We start from the raw sequence: 27724 nt of genomic DNA, 5'->3' as shown, positions 1-27724 counted from the left end.
AATAGAATAACAGTTTTGCATTAGCATGCTGCGGTACCTCAAGGCTCCATTCTTGGACCCATTCTCTTTAACATTTTTATAAACAGTCTCCATTCATCCTGCCCTCAGTCTACACTTGTACAATATGCTGATAACTCCACTATCATCTGCTCTTCTGACAATCTTCCACACCTCCAATCTATCACCCAATAATCTTTTACCCCTATTAGAAGCTGGCTTAAAGACAACCAACTTCAACTCAACCCAATAAAAAAGCTAAACTACTGCTATTTCTTGCAAAAACTAAATCCAACTATAAACAAACCTTTACTATCACACATCTTGATAACCCAAGATAAAAGTCGTGTCACACACCAAACTGCTTGGAGTCATCATCAATGATCAACTTAAGTATGATCTCCATATCCAAAACTGTATTAGAAAAACTCAGCAGAATCTTGGCTCACTCTATAGATCTGAAAATTTCCTAACTAACAACTCCAGACTCTCTCTTGCTAATGCCTGTCTACCTCCCACTCTACTCTATGCCTCTATCATTTTAACCAACATACAATCCACCTTAAAAAACAAAATGGAACTCTGTTACAATAAAATTGCCAGATTTGTTGCTAATAAGCCCTTCAACTCACACCACAGTCTATCTCTAAGAACCTTAAACTGGCTTGAGCTACCTCACTATCCCCTCCTCTTTCAGCTAGCCCTTACACATTTCGTACTAAATAAACCTACTGCATGCCCATACATCTCATCTATTATCATCTAGTATATCCCTCACCACTCCCACCGGACCTCTGAACTACTCTTGAATATCTATAAACCTATAAGATCTACAAACCACAGCCTATACAGTTGTACAGTGGCTTTAGCCTGGAACAAAATCCCTTTAGACATTGGATCTATACCAAACTGTCACAATTTCAAAACACTACTAAAAGAAAGCCTCCTTAACACCTGCCTCTACTTCTGCCCTAACCCTGCCTAGAATCTCCATAATCCACTTACCAACCTTGCCTAGTCTGACAGTAACCATTTCTACCTTTCTCCTTTCCTGTCCTACTAGATACTAGCCCTCCTCCTGTGTTCCTAACTCCTACCATCTATACTTCCCTGCTGGCTTTTGTTGCTATTCTGTTTATCTTCCCCTTCCCACTTACTTTACCACCACCCCATTGCTACTCCTATTCAAAACTCTTCATCTTCTTCTTCTCTGTACCCCCTTTACTCATTGCTAACTTACAAATACAGATCCATTATGTCGCTTGCCTAATCAGGATAAAACAGGCGAGCATTGTGGGTTCTTGTTCAAACAGCTTTATTGTATGCAAACATCATAAATGAGGTTAAGTAGCTTTAACACATAAACAGATAAGCCATCATACACATGGATGTTGACATTCTGGCTGCAACTTCAAAATGGCACTGAAGCTAACACATGCTTGGTATTTATATGCACACACAGACCTTGGAAATGCTTCTTAAAGGTACAACATGCTATTCTTCATCCTCCCTCTTTGAGAAAATGCATTAGACATTGTCTCTAAAATGAATGAATATGCAACTTAAATAAAAATGATTTTCATCATGTAATTATACAAAGATATATATATATATATATATATATATATATATATATATATATATATATATATATATATATATATATATACACAGGGGTGTAGCTAGGATTTTCAAATTTGTACTCTGAGCTCTCAAACTGCTACCCCCCCAACCAAGCTACAGCCATTCTCGTAATTCACAGTTCACTCATTTAGTGTCGATGAAGAGGCATTTGCTGTAATGCCTCTTCAGTAATATAATATAGATTCACTGAAACTCGGTTCGTTGAAAATGAACCTGAAAGTCAGTTCTTTGAAAAATGCAGCATGGTAGTTGGGGTAGAGGATTCATGCTTTTGTTTTCTGTAGCTAAGGTACAGGTTTTGAGGTTGAGTAAATTACTAACCACCTGTTACCCCTAACTAGGGTGTTTCACTCACACACACAACCCTATCTTCCTCTTAGTGCAAGAAATATGAACAAAGCCTAAAATAAACAGGGACAGATATTAAATAATGCTCACGTGAACTTAGAAAGTTAGGTTCATAGGTTCATAGGTTAGTACAAGGCTAACTGCCCTTGCGAGCCATTGGAAGCCTAGCCAATTATCACTTGTGAGACGTGAACCCTGCATCTTGTGTTTGTAAGGCAAACACCTTAACCATTAGGCCACCATCCCAACCCCCCAACTAAGCTGGGCATAAATCCCTACATCACTCAATGTGTTGCCAACTGGCTTACTGACAGAACCCAGACTGTAAAAGTAACCGACTACAAATCCAGCTCCAGACAAGTGGAGTACCTCAGGGTTCAGTCCTGGGACCGGTCTTGTTTGGCATCTACTTCTCTGAAGTACAGGCCAACACTAAGGGACTCTGGCTAACAAAGTTCACAGATGACTGCAAACTGGGAGCCATTAATGAATCCCTGAATGATGTGGATATTCTACAAAAGGGCCTTACAGAAACAGATGCTTGGTGCCAGAGCCATGGGCTCAAGCTTAATGTCAGGAAATGTATAGTTAGCCCCTTTGGGAAAAAAACATGTACCCATGAATTACCACATAGGTGGCAGTACACTAAACACTGAAAGTGTGATGAGAGACTTAGGGGCACAGGTGGACAGTCGTCTCACCTTCGATAACCACATCACCACAACAGTCAGGAAATCCTTCTATGTGGCACACCTCATCACGAAGGGCTTTTCATACAGAAAAAAGGAGGTCATTGTCCCATTGTACTCATCCCTCATTAGACCCATTATAGAGTACAATGCCCTGTTTGGTATGTACCTCACAAGACATCTGCAACAGCTGTAATGACTGCAGAAATACCTCACTAAAAGAATCACAGGCCTACAGCAGATGCCCTATGCTGACCGTCTAAAAAAACTCCAGCTATACTCTGTGGCATATCATCTACTCAAAGGTGATCTCTGCTTAACATTCAAGGCCATGTCAAACCCTGAGCTGTTGGACATGCTCCACTTAAAGAAATCCCAATCTCTCAGAGCCACATGCGCCAGTGATCTAAACCTTGCCATCACAATGAACAAAACATGCTGGAGGGATAGTTTCCTGACCCAGAGACTCCCCATACTCTGGAATAGACTGCCCATGCACATCAAGCAGAGTGTCTCCTTAGCCCTCTTCAAAAGGAACCTTGACGATTGGATGGGAGATAGGAAATTCACCCCAGGGATCACGTCAGTCGCCCTGCTAGACAGGGGTCCAGGGAAGTAAATATTGTGGGAAGAAATGTCCGCCGGGGAATTGTTTGGATAGGCTTGTATAGGCCCTAAGGCAGACAGCCTAGTACCAACCTATGAACCTATATATATATATATATATATATATATATATATATATATATATATATATATATGTATATATATACATATATCTAGAGAGAGAGAGAGACACACACACACACACACACACACACACACACACACACACACACACACATATCAAATGATCGAAACCACGCATCATTGAAGTTGCTAGAATAACAGGATTTGTGCTAGTATGAATTTTTCTAAAGGACGTGAAGTCTGAAACTCAAATGTCTGTCATTATTTAGTAACTTTAGCCTTCAATGATTTTCTAGAAAAATCACAAAATTTATGATGAACAGACAAAAAATATGGGGCAAAAATCTGGACATTCTGCAAAATTTGGACAGTTAAGAGGTATGCTACCTACCTCTTACACACACACACACACACACACACACACACACACACACACACACACACACACACACACACACACACACACACACACACTCACACACACACACACACACACACACACACACACACACACACACACAAGATACCTCTCAACCTCTTAGAGCAACAAACCCATGAATAAAAGTGAGGCAAAGGCCCAAAAATAGGGACATTTTTTAAATATTGCTCTTATAAACTTGGAAAGATAATAGAATAGTAGTAGGTGTTGCATTAGTATGAATTTTCTGAAAGGTATGAAATCTGAAACACAAATGTCTGCCATTATTTTCTAACTTCAGTCCTTAATTATTTGTCACTAATTTGCCAGAAAAACACAATTATATGAAAAACGGACCAAAAATGTGATGCAAAAATATAACATTGCCACACAATACAGCTGGGAACATATCAAAGAAGGGACACCTTTTTATTAACCTCACTATTAACTTGAGCAGCTGACAAAATTAGAGAATCTACATGCATTTCTGAAATAAAAGCAATGTATAACTCTGATCATTACAGTTATTTATAATTGTAAACCCTCCACATTTTCTTCCCAAATTGCAATTTTGCTGAGGGATTATTAGGGGGAGAGCAACATTTTGATGCAAAATTGGGGACAGTTGAGAGGTTTGGATATTCCTAATTCTATAAAGCAATTTATTTGCACATACCTCTCAACCTCTTAATGCAGGAAATCTGGACAAGGCCAAATGTATTGGGGGAACATACAAAGAGTACTAAAAAATGATTTTGTATAAACTTAAGATATTGATAGAATAACAGGTCTTGCTTTAGCATGCATTTTTCTGAAGGTTATGACATCTGAAACTTAATGTCTGTCATTATTTAGTGACTACATTCCTAAATGATTTGCCAGAAAAGTTTTATTTTGCATTTTACAGCACAAACACCAATAAATATCTGCTAAACAAAGCAATACTGTCTCACAATGAAACTAGACTTGGCATTAAAACTTCTCTGCCCTTGAAACTCACATTCATTGAAACAGCATTGAAACCCACATTCAAAGAAAATGTATCTTAGCATCTGGCCAGTGGTAGATAGAGATTACATTTGGGCTGTTGTTTAAGTAGTAAAGCAGAATGGACCTGCAAATCAAATAGTCACACCCTCCCCAGGTCAAGTAGTGAACGGACTTGATTATGAAATTGTAAAGCAGAACTGACCTGCAAATCAAATAGTCGTGCACACAGTACAAATTTAATGCAGAACCGGCTGCAAATCAAATACTCAGACACTTCAGAACCTGCAAATTAAATACTTACACACAGTCATAAGTGGACCTGGTGCCCTGCTGTACTTAATGAAATGAATAATTTACATGCAGAGTTTAAGTAATAAAGCAGAATGCAGTAATTGAATAAAATGCAGAGTTTAAGCAGTAAATCAGAACAGACATGTAAATCAAATAGTTGCACGCACACACACCCTCTCCCCTGAGTCAAGTAGTGAACCACTGAACGGAACTGATAATTCAAATGTGTTATGCGCAGTAAATGAAACTAAAAAGCAGAACGGACCTGCAAATCAAATAGTCTCACACAGTACAAGCAGACCTTGCAAATCAAATACTCAGACACACTTCAATTCAAATATTTACAGTCACACACACAGTAGTAAGTGAGCCTGGTGCCCTGCTGCAGTCTGTCCATTAAAGTCACCATTAAATCTCTTATCCAGTTTAGGTGAACCTAGCCATTAAAAGTCTAAATGGTCTTATACTTTAGAAAAGTAAAATCGATCCATATGTTGAGAACTTATAGAGCCCTTAAAAGATGAAACCAATGCAGTAACATATGTAAAAAGATCAAAAACTAATGCTAAGTGAACTCACTCAAGGCTGTCTGTTTACAATAGTAATATCAAAGCAACAGATCATAATCAAAGATAGCTGATTGGTTAAAATCTACTACAACAATTACGTATTGGATAAAAACTGATAATAAAAAATAAAATGCCATAATTAAAAACTTAGCCTACGATGCATGGAAGTAGAACCAAAATATCAAACAGCTTACACATAAGCTCCTAAGCTGAAAGTTGATCTAAGCAACTAATTACTGCAAGCCATATAACAACAAAAAATATATTCACAAACTGTAACTTATGCGGCTACATTTATAATTGTAAAAACTGCACCCAATCACAGCTTAAAATACATAAATCTGACCAATCACACACTGCTAAAACAATTGGTTGGTAATCATAGCTCTAGAATACTGCAAAACGTTAAACACTCAAAAGCATATCCGGGCATAATAAATCTATTATGACAGTATAGTAAATATTGAAACCTTTGTAACATGAAAACTTAACCACCAGTCCAGAAGCCATCATATTTGTAGACTGTATGTACTAAACCATGAATGTAGCCCTTCAATAAAGTCACACGACATCTGCAGAAGGGCCATTAAGCCTGAATACCCATAGACAGAGCAAATCCCTCCAAAAGTAAAGCACTAAAACAGTTTTGTCATCAGATTTAAGGCAGAATTGACCAATCAATTTCTGACATCTAAAAATACAGAAATGCATACAAATTTAATGCTCGAACAAAAGAAAACAACTGCCTCGATCAGGCATTAAGTTAGCATTGCTAAACAACTGGAAGCACAATAAGAGTAAATAAAGCTGGCAACAATAAATATGCTTTAAAGGCAAGTGAAAGCAACCAAATATCAATGTCAACACTAATATAGAAAAATAAAACCTGACAACACTATACATAAAACTAGATGACACCCATAGTCTCTGCTGCTCTGCACTTACCTTTAGGATAGCTGCTGCACCTGAAGTCCGAGGCATATGTTGCTGCTACCTAAACATAAACACAAGACAGTGATTCAGCAGTCACACCCCTCGAGCCGAATTCTGACAGACTGTTCATGATGCTGACGTCATCGTGTACGTACTGACATCAGTGGAAATTGCCGTGGAAAAATTTTAAAAAAAGGCCGGGAAATAATCGGAAATTTTCATTAATTAAAAAAGCTACCCCAGCTACCTCCTTTTCTAAAGAACTTGTACTGAAATCAGTACAGTACGTACGCCTCCCGATGTCCCTGTATATATATATATATATATATATATATATATATATATATATATATATACACAACTATGTCTAAGTTGCTGTGTATTTCACACTAGGTTTTGAAATGCGATCATATTGTGTGACATAAAATTTGGGATCTGGTTTAGCAATTGGAATAGATTCTGCTGACTGTTCACTCTTAGGAACATTGGAATCATCTGTCAGAACAGTATCAGGAGTCAAGACACATTCTGGAACATGAATATCATCTGGATTGCTATGAGAGTTAGAGTCTTTATCACAGGTATGATGCTGTGATATTGGTTCTGCTACAGGAAGAAGATGACTGCAATTTCTCCTGTACTCCACACCCTCGGGTTTAACAAAACAGGATTTCAGTTCTGCACAAATACTCGTTATTTGACCAATCCAGTCGAAACCTTTTGCTGTTTGTATCCTCACTGTCTCTCCTTTTTTCAACAGATGAAGAAGTCTCTGAGCAGGTGAGCCAAGTATACTGTCACGCGGTATGTTTCTGAGATTAAGTTAAAAAAAATCGGTATTATCACACTTTGACTTCTCAAGTAATTGCTTTGCCTTCTGTACTGCATGTTCAACAAGTCCATTCGATTGCAGATACTCTGGACTTCTAGTAACATGTACAAATCCGATTCACTTGCAAATTTCTGAAACAATTGACTGGTGAATTGCATATCATTGTCAGAGATTAATTTATGTGGACTGCCATGGTTTGAGAAATGGCAATTTAACTTAGTAATGACTTAGTAGAAGTCATATTGGGTAGTAAATCAATCTCAAACCAATTTGAATAAGAGTCTACCAGAACTAAGTAATATTGATTGTTCCACTCGAATATGTCAGTAGCTTCAATTGACCAAGGTAGAGCAGGAATTTGACTTAGCTGAAGTGGATCTCTTTGCAAATGCACTTTAGTACTATTAGATACTGAACATGAAGAAAGTATTCTATCACTGTCTTTCACTAGAGAAGTCCAAAATACTAGTCCTCTTGCTCTTCTCTTAGTAAATTCAAAACACGGGTCACCATGATGCAAAATCTGGATACATTCTTGCTGTAAGGAAGGAGGAACAACATTTTTAGAACCTTTGAGAACAATTCCATCTTCCATCAACAACACATCTCTGTAAAGAAAGTAAGACTGCACTTCTGGTGGTACACTCAATTACTTTGACAGCCATCTAACATTGATATAGTGATTGAGCTTCTGCAAAACTAGATCAGTCACTGTATGATCTCATAGCTCATCAAGTCTAGTGGTAGAAAAATTATGCACTTCCATCAATTCTCTGCATGAAGCTTTTCTGCTGTAGCTCTAGGTGCTCTGGATAAAGTACCAGCCAGATAAAGAAGTCTGCCTTTCGGATAAACCATCTTGAAGTTGTACTTTTGCAATTTGAGCAACATTCTTCGTAATCCTGTTAGAGCTGAATGCATAGGCTTCTTAAAAATAGTGATGAAAGGTTGATGATCAGTTTCAATTTGGATTTCTTGACCATAGACATAATCATGCAAATACTGTTGCCAAAATTTCCTTCTGAATTTGAGTATACTGCATCTCAGTCTGGGTAAGTGTTCTAGATGCACAGGCTACTGGTTTGCCTTCTTAGAGAATAACTGCACCTAAACCAAATTTTGAAGCATCGCAGGAAAGAGTTACTGGTTTGTTGACATCCTAGTAGTATTTTAATGTTGGGAGGTTGCAATTTTCTGCTTAAGAACTTCAAATGCTCTCTGGTGCTGGTTTAGCCATGACCAAGTAACATTTATAAGTGTGAGCTCTCAAAGGTGCTGTCAACTCACTGAAATCTGGTATAAACTTGCTTAGGTATTTGACCATACCAAGAAAATGCTGTAGAGCTTGGACATTATCTGGTGCTAGCATATCATGAATGGCCGCTTGTTTGGACAGGTCTGGTCTCAAGCCCATACTTACAAACAAATGACCTACATATGTAACTTCTGGTAGTTTGAATTTGCACTTCAGAGGATTGAGCTTTAAGTTCACTTCATTTGCTCTGTCTAGAACTCTTAAGATTTCTGTCATGCTCTATGTCACCATTGTCTCCAACCAATATGTTATCTACTATTATGCACAGGGATAGCCCAAAAAGTTTGCTCCATTGCATACTGGAAGACTTCACTTGCAGAATTTATTCCAAATGGCATCCTGAGGAATTTATATCTTCCAAATGGGGTACTGAAAGTAGTCAGTAATAAAGATTTGCAATCAAGCATCACTTGCCAAAATGAACTCTGTGCATCTAAGAAAGAAAAACAGCGGCATTCGTTATCAGTGCTGCAATCTCCTCGACTGTATGCATGGGATGATGTGTTCACTTCAATGCTTTATTCAAATCTCTTGGGTCAACGCATATTCTGATTTCATCTGAGCCTTTTTTATGAGTTGCTGCTATGGACGACATCCATTCAGTAGGTTCTGTAACTGGACAAATTACACCTTGTTGCACCATTCTGTCCAACTGAGCCTTGACCTTATGCTGCATAGCTATCAGAACTCTTCTTGCTGGTCAGATCACTGGACTGATCTCTGGGTCTAATTTCATGTAATACGAAAGACACAACAACAACACAACTGGAAGTCTGCCCAATCTGTCATTGAAAGCATCAGCATACTCTGACAAAATAGCACCGGTGAAGCTAGAACTAGGACATGTGCTTATTTGATGAACTTCTTTGGTAAAAGAAAGCAGATTCACTTTCAAACTGTCTCTTTGACTCAATAATGCCTGCACAGGTCTTTGAACCACATAGAAAAACAGGCTATAACAGTTTTTAGCCACATAACATGAATGCACTACTGAGCCTTCGGTTTGAATCTTTTAACCTCCATAGGCTATAAGTTTTGCTCAACTAGTCACATTTAGTTGTCCTTCAGCTCTGACCCTTGAAAAAGTATCGGCAGATATGATGTTACACTTTGAACCAGTGTCTGCTTTAAGCTCCGTGGATTTACCATTGATCCGGATAGTATAAAACACTTCATTTCTCATCAAAAAATCTACTGCATCAATCTTTTCACCAATTACTGATACACCATACACATAGATAGCAGACTTTTGCAAGTCTATTTGATTAACTTGCTGTTTGGAGTGACTTGTCTTTGTAACTGTGTGAGGCTTACTGGATTTACAAAATCTTTGAAAATAGTTCCATTTCTTATATTTATGACATTGCCCACCACATGTCATGCACTTTTCTAGACTTATGGTTAGCATCACAATTGCGACAGTTAACAATGAAACTTGATTTGGGTTTTGCTGATTCACTCTTATTCTGTACTGAGCAACATTTAATTTTGCACTAGGTTTCTTTGGTTTTGCATTGAGCATGCTCCTTTAACTGAACTGTTCTTGGAATGTGTTAGAAGACAAATCCAGATGTCCCACAGGGGCTGCTGCTGCCACGTGCTTAGGCCTGCTTTTGCCTGTCACATGTTGTATGCTGTCTACATAAGCCCTGGAGCCTACTGAAACCATGCTCTTATCATTAGCAAGCATATTTGCATGCCTTTCTGTAACTTTATGAATCTGACAAATCTCAGTGGCTTTACTCAGCATTAAATTACTGTCACAAAGCAAAATCTTTCTCACAGCAGCATCATTAATACCGCACACAAATCTGTCCTTTATTAACTCATCCTTTAAATCACCAAACCTACATGATTTAGCCTTGTTTCTCAGATCAGTAATATAAGCTGCAAAATTTTTCCCTTGCTTTTGATTTCTCATGTAAAACAAATGCCTCTCTAGTGTAACCGTAGTCTGAGGGTTACACCTCTCTCTGAATTTACACTTTAAACACTTGGGGTCTTCCCTTGATTCAGCCTGCACAACAACATGATGTGTTTCTCCTTCATCTTCATACACTGCTGGTGCATAGACAAATGAATGTTCCCTTTCAATGGCTTCTGACCCTGCTAGGTTCAGTAAAATTAATGCCCGGGTAAAAGCATCTTTATCAGAATAAGCTGCTTGTATAAATATATTGCATTCTTGCTCAAATATTTTCCAGTTCTCCGCAATGTTCTGATCAAACACAAGTGGTTGTCGCTTGCGAAATCCATCTGCCATATTGATATATCTCAATGAAAACTCTTGCAAATATGCATGAAAAAAACACTTGTACATGCACGTATATACGTGCTTGAAATGTGTGCCAGTACTTTTAACAACACAACAAGCCTCTGTATAACTGAATTTCATGGAATAAGTTTCCTGGGCACTGCAACTCTTTGAAATCTCTTTACTGTAAATCAACTTGCTTTGAAATTATTTCTTTACCATATGAGCCATTTATTTTGTAAAGGCAAAATCATCTTCCTGTATGAGCCTTTGTCTTGTAATCACTTTAATGCCAAAGCCACTTATCGACATTTACTGCCAAAGTCATTTATCATCATTTTAAGAAACATTCGAACAACTGCACAGTGTGAACAAGCTGAGCAATAGAAGCTAAAAGCAAGTAATATTTCAAAGTTACTGCACTTTACGAATACACTATCTCAATGCAATGGCACTTTACAAATGAACTGTTTTGAAGTAATTGCAATTTGTGAATAAGCTATCTCGAAGTAATGGCAATTTTGAATAAACTTTTCAAAGTAATTGCAATTTGCAAATATATAGGACAGAAGAAGCTTAGAGTGAAAAACTTCACAATAATTGCAGTTTGTGAATAAATAGTACACAGCACACTGGAATCTCCCCAAAATGGCTACACTTTGCCAATCAACTGTGTGTAGTGCGAGAGACACTATGTAATGGCTGCATTCTGTGAACAGACTGCAGTTCATGAAATAGTTGCACTTTGCTCACAACAAACTCTTCGGAATTAATGCATAGCAATAAGCACACACTGAAGCACTTTACACACTTTGAGATACTTCGAACAACTCTAGTTATACTATTCAAGGCTTCAATCAATACAAAGTAGCAATTTGCACCAAACACAGTAATCCACCCAAAACACATGCAGTCACCTGTGCTTTATTTATACTGAATGTGCTCTTTTCTGCCCTGTCTGTTTTAGTCATTTCACTCATTGAATCTCTTAATGTGCTTTGTATGCCCTTTATGCCCTTTTGTTATATTTGTTTTGCTCATTTATTCTCTTTTCATGCCCATTGTACTTTGTTGTACTCATTTTAACTCCAAACATGCTTGTTTTACTTTAAACATGTTCGCTTTATAATTCTGAGGCAATTCTGAACCCTTTATGTACTTTTTTAATACTCGTTTTATCAAATTACTCAGTTTCAACCATTTCATCTGATCAAGGAGCTCTTTTCAATTTCTCATTTGCTTAATAAACTTTTCTGTGCCATATGTTTGCTTAACAATATGTTTTGTGCCCTTGTAATGCTCCATTTAACATATTTCAATAAATAAATCATTTGTGTGTGTTCTCTTTACCTTTGACTTGTTTCTGGCCCTTTTTTTGCTCTTGATTATTTTAGTTTGCCTTTTCTATTACCTCTGCACCTTGAGGCTCTGAAGAATAGTCTTTGCAACCCCGGTTCTGATACCATGTAGCTCGCCTGCTCAGGATAAAACAGGCGAGCATTGTGGGTTCTTGTTCAAACAGCTTTATTGTATGCAAACATCATAAATGAGGTTAAGTAACCTTAACTCATAAACAGATAAGCCATCATACACATGGATTGTGACATTCTGACTGCACCTTCAAAATGGCACTGAAGCTAACACATGCTTGGTATTTATATGCACACACAGACCTTGGAAATGCTTCTTAAAGGTACAACACACCTGCTATTCTACACATTACTTGATATATTTTTCTTAAATACTGTGTTTAATCTGTTCTGCCTCTTCTATACCATCCTTTCACCTAACTATTTGTAGCTTTTTGCTGATTTGCAAGTAAACTTGCCGGTCCTCAATGTACAGTCCAACTACTCTTGTTTTATCTTATTGATGTTGAAACATAATTGTATTTGCCAACTCTCATTTTATATTATTCTATTATCCAGCTAATTGATGCCAAGACTTAATTGTAATTACTAACTTCTATTCTCTGTGTAGTTTTCTATTTTTTATATATTTGGAGCTTTTCTCCTTGGGCCTCTGCTACAAATAGTTTTCTGCCCACGTGGAGTTTTCCCGGTCAACAGATGTCAAATAAATAAATACATATAAAATCTGGAACTCAAATGTCTGCCATTGTTTACTGACTTCAGTCTTCAGTGATTTGCTGAAAAAACACAAATTTTATGAGGAACAGGCAAAAATATGAAGCAAAAATCTGGACATTCTGCAGAATTCTTGACAGCTAAAAGGTTTGCTTAGTGAACATGAAGGTTTGTGCAGCATTAATGATCATTTCTGTAGGGCGTCTTCAGTGTCCAGCCCAAACATGCTAGAAGTTTCACAGACCTTGACCTCAGGAATCATAAAGTTCCTAAATTGGATACTGATGCACATGGAGAAGTGCATTTGGTTTCTACAGACAACATAGGGCAGAAGAACCACTATGTGGACAGAGGTGTAGCTAACTATTCTGCAACCATGTTGCCCTTGGTTTGGCTCCCCCTCAATGTTAAGGTGAAAAAAGGTTCTTATTTCGTTTTAAACTGTAGAAAACTGCTTGCAAGCAGCTGCTGCAGTTTATGCCACACATGGAGTGCTACAGCTTTTTAGTTCTGATTACAAATGCAATACAAGCATTCATGTTTGAATACTGGTAATGCAATGAAGGCAGAGCAACATCTGCTGATCATGCCCCCCCCACACACACACTTTACTCCAAGGGTGGCTATTCCCTTTGCCCCATGCTAGCTACAAATTTGTATATGAGCATTCTATTAAATAGCTCATTTCTCAGAAGTCACAGTTGCAATTGCCTATGCACACATTGCTCTCTAGACCCATAAATGCCACATGGCATCAGGTATATCAGCCATAGTGGCTTCCATGCTGTTTACTGACAGGAAATGTGCAGTGCACAGATTATTATACAATATATTGCTGTGTACTACATTTTTCCCAAATCTGGCACATCTGCAACATGTATCAGCTTTTGTGCAGGGAAACTTTCCACTGAGTCATGTAGTGGGTAGATGCATACACTAGCAATCCTAGAGGCCGTGAAACTACACTTCCATGAATGCAGATCGCAGGCAACTCATACTAGTATGTAGCAGACAACAAATAAAGTTGTATACTGCTGTGTGCTGAAGGTGCTAACACATATGCTTTGAAGTCATACATGAAGGCCCACAGCTACAACCCACAGACAGTGACAAATATAGTGCATAGTACTGCACTGTTTCAGACAAAGAACACAGTCCAATATGTCTCAGAATGCTGATGTCCTGCTTTTTTTGTCCAGCTACATCTGCTAGCGTGCTGCAGTATGCTCAAATGTCCTCCAGTAAGTTATCTGTGGTGTGCACCATGTCTTAATACATGGGTGCTATGACAACTGTTACAGCAAGGTGAGGCAGCAGAAATGCCTGATACACTTACACCATCAGTAGAAGAGGAATTGGTTGAATACTCAGAGAGGATATGGCTGCCATGGGCCCTCGTATGGAGGTAGAGAAGGGTGCTGTATATCATGTCACTGGCAAAGAGGCAGAATCTGGTTTAAACTTTGGGTCCTAACTTGTTTACCACAGCACTGAGCATGTTATATTTATTTATGAATCAATGCACATATGCATCTATGTCTGCATTTATGTGTTTAATTATTCTGCATCTTACTTACATCAAACTGTTTATCCATTTCTTACTTATTCATTGCCTTCATAGTCATTGTTTTCATCCATTTTTTTCTGCACTGCTATCCTAAACTCTGCCTGGTATACCTGCATTTGCCACAACTGCATAACAGCTGCATCTATTCTATTTACTATAGCATTGAGCATTTTGTATTTTGTTTTCCTTTTGATATTTAACCATTACTTAGTTATTCATTGGCTTTGCACATTATTTCACATCCATTTACTGTGCTACTGTTGTACAAGGTTAATACTGCACTGATATGCACAGTTTTGTTGTGTGTTGCATAACAGTCATTCCCCTGTTATTGTACCACATTGCTTTATTGATTGCTGTTCATTCTTCCAGGGTCTGTCTTTATAAAGTGTATCACCTCTTACTGATCACTGTCCTGTCTTGTTTTGTTCTTTTCATTATTTTATTTAAGTTATGTTGCTGTCTTGTTTATTTTTTCTCCATTTATTTTCATTTTTATGTTGAATCAGCTGTGGGTCAAGCAGCAGTGAAGCAGTGGAAGCTGTGTTCTGGACCAGCCACCTCATCATCTGCTGGGGTACCAGTAGTCCCCAGGACTGTATCCCTGCATGGTGATGAAGGTTACCTTGTAGAGAGTGATCTTCAGGCCTCATTGGTGACCTCCACTGCTGGTTCTCCAGTGAGTGGCATGTGTGACTCATCAGAAATTGGTGCTAAGGGACCTTCTTAAATCACCTGAAATGGGGTTTGGTGACCAGTGAGGACAAAGGTGCACCAGTGGGTGGCATGCATGACTCATCAGAGATTGGTGCTGAGCGGCCTTCCTTAATCAGTTGGCATTTGGTTTGGTAACTGTACCCATACTGACACCCTGCAGCATCTCCTTATGCAGCTGGTAGTGTTGTGGTTCTAGCCAGCCCAAAACAAAAGTGTATGACTTCTGTGTGGGATCTTCTATAGCATGGCTAAGCAGGCTGTCCTCATCTCCCCTTATTCACCATCCTCTGTCTGCATTTCTCCATTTACATTCACCCTTTTGTGGCAGTACATCCCCAGTCTGTCTCTGTGTGCGTTATATGCTTGTGTTCTTGCCTCTGCTACCATGTCTATACCCTTTTCTTTACCCATAACATCAAAATTGGAAACAGCAGACTTAACAAAATAAACTAGTAACCATCAATGCTCCATTAACCACTGTGAAATGTAAGAAAAGCTGCAATAAATCCAAGGAATAATAATGGAAGGCTTTAAAATCAGACTGCATATTCAACAGAAAAGCTGTAGCACTTTCATGCCAAAACTGGAACTTCATCAGAATCTGTACTGGTAAGTACATCACTTTCTTATGTACCAATCAATTAAAAAACAGTATAAATAAAAATGATTTTTTAAATAGATCAGTTTAAAACAATTTGTTTTATTAATTAATACTCAGTCAGAAAATGTTTAAGACACTTTGAAAACAAAAAAGTGCTTTTAAAAAACAAATTAATAAATTAATCTCATTTTAAACCAATTAAGTACTGTGTTCAACAAATTAAATGCAGTAAAATTCATTGTCAGTGTAATATATTATTTAATTGGACACTTTATTTTATACACTTATTGCTTTTCTCTTAAGCACTGGAAGAATATATGTCAGGTCATTCAAACCTGGTGGGTCCATTGTGTTTAAGAACAGCTGCCATTTAAGTTCTCTCAGTTCAGTGTTATTCTCCAAGTCACCCCCCTTTGGGATCCACACAAGTTTTGTCCAGTAAGCCAAAAGAGTAATTACATACTCCTTTGAATTTAAGTTGATGCCTATAGAGTACATTGTTAATGTTTTTTTTTTCTTTTATGTCATAAAGATGTTCACAGATCCTTTTATTGAATGCCTGTTCCATTTTACCTATGTAAAAACTGTGTCATCCTGAACATAGTGCTAATTACGTTTCCAAATGTTCTATAATTCCCATTAATGAAACCAATGTTACTGTTAAGACCATTTTCAAGAGTGATTTGTTTATATGTAACAATGTAGGAGCATGTTGTACATGCCACACATTTGGTTGTACCTTTGACCAGGTCTATGTGCTTAGTGTTATTCTCACACATTTGTTTAAGGTTATAAGGTGTTTTATCAACAAAAAAAAAAGGTTCAATACCCAGGGTGTTACAAATTTAAGTATTCATTTAAGTAAAGCACCAATTATTTTTAGTAATGTTTTTCATTTTATTGACCACTTGGCTGTATTCTAGAATGAAAGCTCTATTGTAGTCTCCAGTATTGATGTCAATGACTTGTGTGGATTTAGTCACTGGATCCAGTTCATTATGGTCATTACAACCAAAAAGTGGTCTGTGATTACTACCCCAATCTAATAGTATTTCATTGTTGATGTTGATAATAAACTGTGTTGGGTAACCCCTTTGGAAAAACATATTATCTGGGGTCCCAAACTCTTCTATTTTATTTGAGGTAATCATAGCAAGATAGCCCCTCCTTTTACATAGGAAAAACAGAAAGACGATTAAGGGAGTGAGTATACAAACATGTAAGGACATCAAAAATATGAACCTGGCAAACACATTATGGAGACATATTGATAAGAACCAGGGGCATGCATTCAAGATTTTTTGCCACAATGGTTATAGAAGATGACAAAAGGGGAGGCCCTATTAAAGTCAGACTAGAAGTTAAGGAAACTAAGTGGTAAATAAGAAAGAATGCCACTGGACCTTGGGGGCCCAATGACCACATCTCCTTGTCTAGTATTCTTAAAATTAAGGCACTTAATTCGCAATTCTCATTGTTAACTTTTAGTTGTCAATTTTTAATGGCCATGCTCTTTCAAGAGTCCAAACTTATTATAAATTATTTATTCATTTAGTAATTTTTGGTTGTCTTATTTAATTTTCAGTTTTACAAGCTCACAATAGTTTTTACAAAATTGATAATTATTAGGTATTTTTAAAAAATGATAAAAACAAACAAAATGTTTTGACATTTCTGGTTACACGTATAATACTTTTCTAGGCAAGTTTTAATTATTTTAATTATTTTGTTAATTAAGTAATTGACATATCAGTAGGAATGACTATTCAATGTATTATTAGTATTTAAATAGTTCATTATTTTAATGTATTAGGTTCATAGGTTCATAGGGTGGTACTAGACTATCGGCCCTAGAGCCTATACAAGCGTAGCCATAACAATTCCCTGGCTATTTCTTCCCAGAATATTTACTTCCCTGGTCCCCTGTCTAGCAAGGTGACTGACGTGGTCCCTGGGATGAATTTCCTATCTCCCAATCGTCAAGGTTCCTTTTGAAGAGGGCCAAAGGGGTGCTCAGCTTGACATGTATGGGCAGTCTATTCCACAGTATGGGGAGTCTCTGGGTCAGGAACCTATCCCTCCAACATGTTTTGTTCATTGTGATGACGAGGTTTATATCCTTGCAGCATGAGGCTCTGAGGGATTGGGATTTCTTTAAGTGGAGCATGTCCACCAGCTCTGGGTTTGACATGGCCTTGTATGTTAAGCAGAGATCACCTCTGAGTAGGCAATATGTGATGGAGTATAGCTGGAGCGTTTTTTAGATGGTCAGCATAGGGCATCTGCTATAGGCTTGTGATTCTTTTAGCGATGTATTTCTGTGGCCTTTCCAGTTGTTGCAGATGTCTTGTGAGGTACATTCCAAATGGGGAATTGTACTCTATAATGGGTCTAATGAGGGATGAGCACAGTGGGACAATGAACTCCTTTCTTCTGGATGAAAAGCCCTTAGTGATGAGGTGTGCCACATAGACGGATTTCCTGACTGTTGTAGCGATCTGGTTATCAGAGGTGAGACCACTGTCCACCTGTGTTGCTAAGTCCCTTATCACACTTTTGGTGTTTAGTGTACTGCCACTTATGTAATTCATGGGTACATGGTTTTTCCCAAAGGGGATAACTATACATTTCTTGGCATTGAGCTTGAGCCCATGGCTATGGCACCAAACATCTGTTTCTGTAAGGCCCTTTTGTAGAATATCCACATCATTTTGGGATTCAGTAAAGGCTCTCAGTTTGCAGTCATCTGTGAACTTTGTTAGCTAGAGTCCCTTAGTGTTGGTCTGTACTTCAGAGAAGTAGATGCCAAACAAGAGTGGTCCCAGGACTGAACCCTGAGGTACTCTGCTTGTCACTTGTCTGGAGCTGGACTTGGAGTTGGCTACTTTTACAGTGTGGGTTCTGTCAGTAAGCCAGTTGGCAACCCATCAAGTGATGTACGGATTAATGCCCGCTTAGTAAGTTTATCTTTGATTCCAGAGAGGGGGATGGTATTGAAGGCCTTGGCAAGGTTCAGATAAGCTGTGTGGACCACCTTGCCCTCATCCACAGCTCTGGAGACTGATTCAAAAAAGTCAATCAGGTTGAGGAGACAAGTTCGGCCCTTTATGAAACCAAACTGGGTGGGGTCCAGTGTTTGAAGGTTGCAAATGTCTTTTTTTATAAGTTCCATGAAAATGCATTCCATGGCTTTGCAGATCTGACTCATCAGACTGATGGGATGATAGTTCCCGGGATCCAAGGTGGATCCCCTTTGTGGAGTGGGATAACTGTAGCTGTGCGCCACACATTGGACACAAAGCCTGAAGTAAGGCTATGATTAAACATGACACTTAGGTGAGGTGCCAGTTCATTTTGTAGTTCATGTAGTACACAGCCCGGGATGTCATCTGGTTCCATGGATGCTGTATTTTTAGCTTTGGAGAGTGCGTTTTTTACCTGTGTGGCCATGATTACCAGAATTTGGCAATTATTTGGTATTGAGGTGGGCCATTTAGGGCGTGAGAGGGGGTGAAGTTGGCACTGAATCGATCTACCAGGATATTGGCAATATCCTTGGGATCAGTATATTTAATGCCACTCTGTTGTAGCTCAGAGCAGATCTGAGCATTGCCATTTAGATTCTTGACATAACTATAGAATGCCTTGTGGTTGTCCTTGGAATCTTTGGCAATTTTATTTTCATAACTAGCTTTGGAGGATTTTATGAGGGATCTCAGCTTCTTACTGAGGCTGGTAAGGGAGTATTTTGCATCCCGGGATTTTCCTCTTTTCTGCAACAGTTTCTTCTTTCTGTTGTATAGTTTGTTTATGGCAGGGGACTACCAGATTGGCTTTCTTTTTTTTGGAGGAGAGCATCTTGGGTCTATTTGGAATGGCACAATTCATGCATTGTACAGTGCCTTAGTATAGGATTCACCAGTCGAAATTTCAGTTCCCGTCTGCATGGGTGTCATGACGTTTGTCACTTCTGACTTGAGTAGCATGAGGTTAGCTTTGATTAAGTTTTTTATGGAGGTTTCCCTACTTGGGGGTGGGGGGTGGGATGTGAATGTCAAGGGTGATTAGCTTATGGTCAGACCTGACCAATGAGGGGGTAACCACTGATGTGGAGCATCGATCCGCCATGTTGGTAATGACCAGGTCAAGGATATTTGAGCCCCTGGTGGGACTATGCATTGGGTCTACTTCATCCTGTCGAAGGCCGACAATATCGAAGCTGATATTGTCTGCACCAAAATGTCAAAAGCGAAAGTCATTGCGTGTGTAAATGGAAATCTCCGTAAAGGGAGATTTTTGTTTACAGCAATGTAGTGCGATCTCACAGTTGGTATATTTAAGTAGCAAGGGGTGTGGGGGTGCAGGGGCCCACCTGCATAGAGCAATTTGTGTTGTGTTTGGGTGTTTTTTTTTTTTTTTTTTTTGTGTGTGTGTGTGTGTGTATATGTTCAGTGTTCAGGGGTTTCAACATTTTCGTGTTGATTACTGCACTGTAAACAGTTTGAGTTTTTGACAGCGTAATATAAACTATATGGATTAGTTGATCCAGGGTGTTGGAATTCATGAATTCCAAGAACCATTGGGCAAAAGTGTTGGCACTCAAGTACTTTTCCCAATTAATGGCAGGGTAGTTGAAATCACCCAGCATTAGAATGTTTGGTTGTATCTTAATATTTTCCAGTATGTTTAAAAAGGTGTAGTGAGAATCTTGGGGCATGGTGGAGGATCTGTAGCAAGCTACAGTTTGGATTGCAGTCTTACCTAGTGTTAGTTGCACCTGTAGAATTTCAGATGCACTGTGTTGGGCAACTAGCCTGGAGGTGTGAACATCCTTGGTGAATATGGGCACTCCTCCACCTTTAGTGTTTCAGTCCTGGTTTGGTGGCCGAATAGGGTGGTAAGAGTTGTAGCCTGGTATTGTAGGGGTGCTCTCTGGAGCCTTGAACCAGGTCTCACTTACTGCACAGATATCGATGTTCTCCATTTTAAGGAGTGCCTCAAGAGAGTGCATTTTGAGGTTTAGACCTTTAGCATTGAGTAGCATTACCTTCAGATTTTGCATGTTTATATCTGTTATGGTGGTGGTTTTGTCATTTGAGCCTTGCTTGAAAATGGCACTATAGGGATGGCAAGAGCCTTAGCCAGTAATCTGAGTCTTAAGGGCAACAGGAGCAGACCATCTCTGGCAAAGCATCGTGGTCGGTCAATCATGTCATCCCAGGCAGACAGACATTGGATCCCCTTTGAATGACACCAGAAACTTAGCCAATTGTTGAAGTCAATCATTTTGTCCTTATAGTGTGGTATCATTCTGGGCGAAGGCAGGATGCTACTCAGGGCTAGGGTCATACCTGCCTGGGCTGCATGATCTGAGAGCTCTTCCATGTCTCTTTTCATGTAGTCAAGGGAGGTATGTCTCAAGTCATTCACTCCAACATGAACAATGATAGAGTCATATTTGTACTTGTTGTGGAGTGACTTGAGTGCATGCATGATGTGGTGGATCCTGGCAGCCGACAGGCAGCTGACTGTAATTTTCTCCTTGTTCAGCCTGGTGAGTGGGACTTCAGTGTGCCTGACTATAGAGTCGCCTATGAATAAAGCGTTCAGTACATTGTGTTGCCTTAGGGGCTGTTGTTGGGTGGCACACTGGTGTTGTGAGCTATGTGACAATTTGGTTGTGATTGGTGTTTGTTTGCATTTCAGCTTGGACAGGATAATGTTAAGGGCCTCCACATAAGTGGGCTTAGTGTTACTATGTGTGGATATTGGTTGCATGTGTTTTGAAGGGCTATGTGTTACTTGAGGTGTAGTGCAGGTGTTAACCTTCTCCTCCTGTCTAGCACAATCTTGGGTGGAGAGAGCTTTGCTTCCAGTTTGGCTATGTAAGTGCATCTCTCACAGGTTGTAGTGTTGGGTGGTAGGAGGAGAGGGTTGTCTGTGTACATGAGGCAATTACTGCATTGCCCCATTTTGCCCAGATTCACCAGGTGGACAGGAGAAATCACCAGAAGCTGACTCTTGGACATGCCTGGCTCGGTGTTTCTTTTGTAAAGTACAAGAGCTGTTTTCCCTTACCTTGGCAAGGTACTTTGCAATTATAGGCTGTTTAGTGTCTATGATTAATTTCTCCTTATTAATGAGGAGAGTTGAGTGCTTGCATCAGTTTAAGGCTTCCTGGTGCTTTGCAGCAGGTTTTAGAGCAAGTGCTAGTCACAGGGATTTAGATTTTAGTGCTACTACTGAGAAACCAGATAGTTCTAAAGGAAAGTTTGAAGAGCAGACTTTCTGGCAATGGGAATAGTTTAAAGTCCTAGATTAATAAGCTAATAAAAGTGCAGGAGAGCAGAGACCTAGCAGATCTAAGGGAAAGAAATTGAAGAGCACCGCTCAGAAGCTTACAAAAAGTCCTGGATACAGCAAATCTGTAGCTGGGCTACACTAGTGCCAGGAAAGGTAAGAAGCAGTTTTGTTTTTTTTATTAGTAGAAAGTGAAGAGGCAGAAGATAATGAGATAATTCAATATGCAGAAGCTAAAGGGGTGGGCCTTTACTAAGTTCTCACGAATAACAGTAGAATGAGACGATATAATGTGACTGAGGGGGGGTGTCCAGTGTCGACTTTATACCAGAGGCGAGCAACTCAAAGCCACCAAGACAAAAAGACCACAACAAGAACTGGGAAGGTGAGTGGGAAAATACAGTTGTACAGATTATAGAGATATTAAATCAAAAGTGCAGACAATAAGTGAGAATAAACTTTTATCTTTAATCAATATCACAGCTGGCAGTAGGTCAGTCTCTCTGCAGCAGCCTGAGCAACAGGTATATCTGATTTAAAACACTGGCTATTTAAGGCACAGGGCAGAAACCAGACCAATTATCTAAACAATAACAGATGCACGAATACCTTGGCAAGATAAAACCAGTTCTGTAAACCTTCTCTCACTAAGAAAACAGGCCTCTGGACAAAGGATTTCACTACAAACTGAGGTCAACTCTAAGAGATATTCAGCTATATCACACAACAAGGAGAGTAAAAACAGTTGTACAGATTACAGAGATATTAAATCAAAAGTGCAGACAATAAATGATTATAAACTCTTATCTTTTCTCAGTATCACAGCTGGCAATAGGTCAGTCTCTCTGCATCAGCCTGAGAAACAGGTATATCTGATTTAAAACACTGGCAATTTAAGGCACAGGACAGAAACCAGACCAATTATCTAAATAATAACAGATGCAGGAATACCCTGGCTATTCTTTCACTAAGAAAACAGTTAGGCCTCTAGACTAAGGATTTCACTACAAACTGAGGTCAACACTAAGAGATATTCAGCTATATCACACAACAAGAAGGAGAGTAAAGATAGTTTTACAGTATTGCATACTCTGAAGTCCTGACACTTGTTGGATGAAAGCACTTAGTTTCTTCAATAAACCATATATACCTTTTAATCATTTAGTAGCCAGTTTATTTTGGAGTGGAGTCAATTAACTTTACTGTAAGTGACATCAAGTTTGAAAAAGCTAGTTTTTTGTTGGTTGATGCTAAATAGTTCTGCACAAAAATGCCTGTACAGCTATTATGAGATGTCAGCAATCTATGAGGGTAATCAAGCAGAGTGTCTTGAGACTGTACCATCTACTGAAGGTGTTAGGATGGAAACTGCTATACCTGTTTGTGACATTATGATCAATCCAGGCTAGTTGATAGGTGTGCATAGCATACATATGGCAGAATCCATGCTATCACAAATGCAACCCATGCCATCAATGTTGTGAAACAGCTATATATGTACTGTTTGCATCAGTGGAACAGGTATCACACTTGCATCTGGTATAACACCTTGATGGGGGTTCCACACTATCATACAGTAATGTTTATGCAACAAGAAGAATACCTATGGCCAATAAGATGTGTGGGAGCTAGCTATGGCAAAGGCTGTATACTTGAGTTACACATCCCTGGATGATGTGAAGGGAGGTACCTGAAGATTGTACTCAGTTATTGGTATGATGAAGGCTGTGAACTCTGGAAGTATTATGGCATTTGATGTGGATGTCCTTCACATACTCAGGAGTTACATTACATACAAGGGAGTAGTCACCACTGTGAGCACATGCTCGTGAATGTTCCACATACCATCTACCTTAGTACACAGGTCACATACCACTTGGTCTTCTCATAGTGGTGTGATGTCTACATTATCACTGGGTTGTGTGTTTGTTTTCTTAACATACCTCTCTGGACTGTATGAAGAGACACATGACTGAACTGTCAGATTATGTGTCCCAAGCAGGTATGACACTAGCCCTCTAACCCTAAGCAGCAATCTACCTACACCCAGAATGATGCCGTAATATAAACAAAACTGATGGACTTCAACAATTGGCTTAGCTTCTGGTGTCAAGTCCGGGGGGGGGGTCAAGTATTTCTCAGCCTGGCTTACGTGGTTGACAAACTATGCTGCTTTGCTAGAGATGGTCTCAACCTGTATCTTCTAGGCTGTCGGTTCTGGCAAAGGCACTTACCTCCTCCATGGTGCCTTTGTTAGGCAATGTGAAAAAAAGAAAAGTTCTGACATAACACCATCTACTGGAGACAGACTCAAAGTTCTGTTGCTAATGCTAGGCGTCTAAACATGAAGTTGCACAAGACAAAATGGCCAACCTAATAGCTAACAGATTTAAAGTAAACTTCAACCCCTTGGCCCCACTGGCCATACCCTAAAGCATACCTGACACAAGTCCTCTGCTTAATATCTCTAGATATCAGGTCATATCTGAGATCCCCAAGGCTAAATACCTCAATAGTACTAGATAACATCCCAGGTTGCTTAGTAAGCAATTAAAAACAAGACCTAGTGAACCAAATTAGCATCCTTTTTAACCATAAACAGCAGCAGCAATCCCATTTCACAAAGGGGGGCCATCAACTAACCCTGGGAACTATAAACCTAAAATCTAACCAATCTCATCTGCAATGCCATGGAAATAATCATCATGGGTCTTAACAACAAGGGCATAGGTGACTTTCAACTCTAGCCCCAACCCAATTGTCTTTGTTAAGGGTAGATTGTGCTTATTAAATGTAGTAGACTTCTTTCAGAACATCACCACAGCCCTGGGTGAAAGTAAGACAGTGCATACCACCAATCTTGATCTAGCCAAGGGTTTTAACACAATCCCCCACTCAGGTATTGAGACACTCTCACAGCTGGAGATTAACCCTTACATCACCAGATGGTTAGCCAATCGGTCATCGACAAAACACGCACTGTCAAAGTTGGTGACTCAACCTCTACCGATAGAGCTGTTACTAGTGGCGTACCACAAGGATCTGTGCCACACCCTTTGCTGTTTGAAATTTATTTCTTGGAAGTCCAGGCTAAAGTATATAGCCTTTAGATTACCAAGTTTGCTGATGATTGCAAATTGAGTGCAATCAGTGAGTCCACCAATGATGTAAACTTATTACAGGGGGGACTAACAGAGACACATGATTTGTGCCAAAGCCACACAGTCTGAAAATAAACAAAACAAAGTGCCATTATTTTTGCCTTTTGCAAAGTATAATTCTAAGGTAATTACAACATTGACAACACCTCCTCTCCAAGCTCAAACCTGGTGGTGCAAGACCTGGAAACACAGGCAGATAGCAATCTGAACTTTGAACAACAAGTTTCCACAACTGTAAGGAAAGCCTTATATGTTGTGCACCTCATAAGTCAGGCCATTGTATCCAGGTCTGAGGATGTTATACCTCCACTATACTCAACCCTTATCATAACACTAATTGAGTACAATGCTCCCTTTTGCATGCACCTCACCAGACACCTGCAGCAGCTGGAGAAACCACAGGGGTTTCTCAACAATAAAATATAGTTCCTACAAACCATGCCATGATGTATGTGGATAGACTGAAAGCCGTGTCACTGTACTCTGTATCGTATAGGATGAGGTGACTTGTGCCTGGTCTACAGGCCAGTCTCTGACCCTGCCCTGATGGAAATGCTGCATATTTGTAAATATAATGGCACAAGATTCACTTTCTCTAGAGATCTTAACCTAGCTTGTGACATTAACAGAACATGATTAAGAGACAGCTATAGCTGACGACATCATCAGAGTCTGGTGAGAGTAAGATGGTAAAAGCAGTGTCCAACATGCTGGTGTAAATGCTCTCTCAAATGTCAGGCAAGTGCACTAACACACACCAGTTGATTGCAGTGTGAACAGAACCCTACCTACCTAAGTACACAAAGTAGAGACCGCCATATTAACACAAGCACCACAGCACAAGTCTGACTTGGACAGTGTCGGACAACACTTTATAAGTTATGACATCAGCAGTCTCTAGTGAGATAAAGATGGCAATAGCAGTGTCTGGCATGCTGGTGTAAAATGCTCTCAATAATGTAAAGCAAGTGCACAAACACAAACAAACCAGTTGACTGCAGTGAGATTAGAACCTATACCTAACTAAGTACATGCACTAGAGAACTCAGTACTTTATGCTAGCACCACGGCACAAGTCTGACGTTTGCAATGCTGCAGGCCATTTTATAGTGGATGACATCAGCACTTATTTGAGAAAAGATGTTGGGAGGCCGCATAAAATGGATGTGTAGGCATGCGCAACTGTCAAAATATTGGTACTCCATGGGATTGAAGTAGTGACTATAGGATACTCAGTTATGTTCTTCTGACTAGACACACACAGACACACACACACACACACACACACACACACACACACACACACACACACACACACACACACACACACACACACACACACAGAAACCATTTGATTGCACTAAGAAAAGAACTCCTACCTATCTAAGTACACCGACTAAAGAACTCAGTACTTTACGCAAGTGCCACAGCACAGGTCTGACTTTTACAAGGTTACAGGACATCTTATAGTGGATGACATCATCACTGGATGTTTGAGAGAAGATGTTAGGAGACCTGCATGAAATGGATGTGTAGGAATGTCCAACTGTGAAAATATTAAAGATCTTCATGTTACTAAATTGATGGGTGTGCTAAGTGTAGCATTTGCTGTTGTGTTTTCAATGTGCAGGTATACCTTTAAATGACAGGTTTTCAAACTATATGCAAACAGCTGTCCACAGTACTACAAGTATTAGAGAACATGAATGTATATTGTCAATGAAAGATGTACATGTCATATAAGAAAGCATTTTAATTATGTTCTATAGTCCAGTTGCTATACTTGAGAACAAATACTTTCAGACCATATTTCAAGTGCATGGGTGGAAGTAACACATGGCCACAGTGTAAATATGTGTTCTTTCTTTAAAAATTTTCTTTCCTTTCTTTGTGTTTTTACATTTACTTTCATCGGTTAAAGAGCAAATGAGCAATAAACAGAAGTCATACATACTCATGTACACTTTCCATGGCACAGCACTGAGCAGTGGGTTTGCATAATCAATGGCAAAGTGTTTGCACATGGGAGGTGCATATTTAAGGACTACTAGTGAAACATGACAAGTACTTATCTGTACTGGCTATGGTAGACACGCAACAGATATTCTGATGTTCTTATATGGTTCATATCAGAAATGTGTCATAATTTTTCTCACCTTCAAAAATTTGTGAAACTATTTTACCCATTTGCTCGTAGTTAAGCAATGTGCAAATGCGGTTCTGTGCTCCATTCATAACATTTCATTGCTTTGCTTGTCTCTGCACAAACATGTTAAATGGAGTGGTGCAGTAGTCAGCACTCTGGACAGTGCTGAGTGTAA

The sequence above is a fragment of the Protopterus annectens genome, chromosome 1.part0, assembly GCF_019279795.1.
Source record: "Protopterus annectens isolate FY-2018-M chromosome 1.part0, PAN1.0, whole genome shotgun sequence".
NCBI lineage: Eukaryota > Metazoa > Chordata > Ceratodontiformes > Protopteridae > Protopterus > Protopterus annectens.
The sequence above is the reverse complement of the archived record's forward strand: the minus strand, read 5'-3'. Positions refer to the sequence as shown.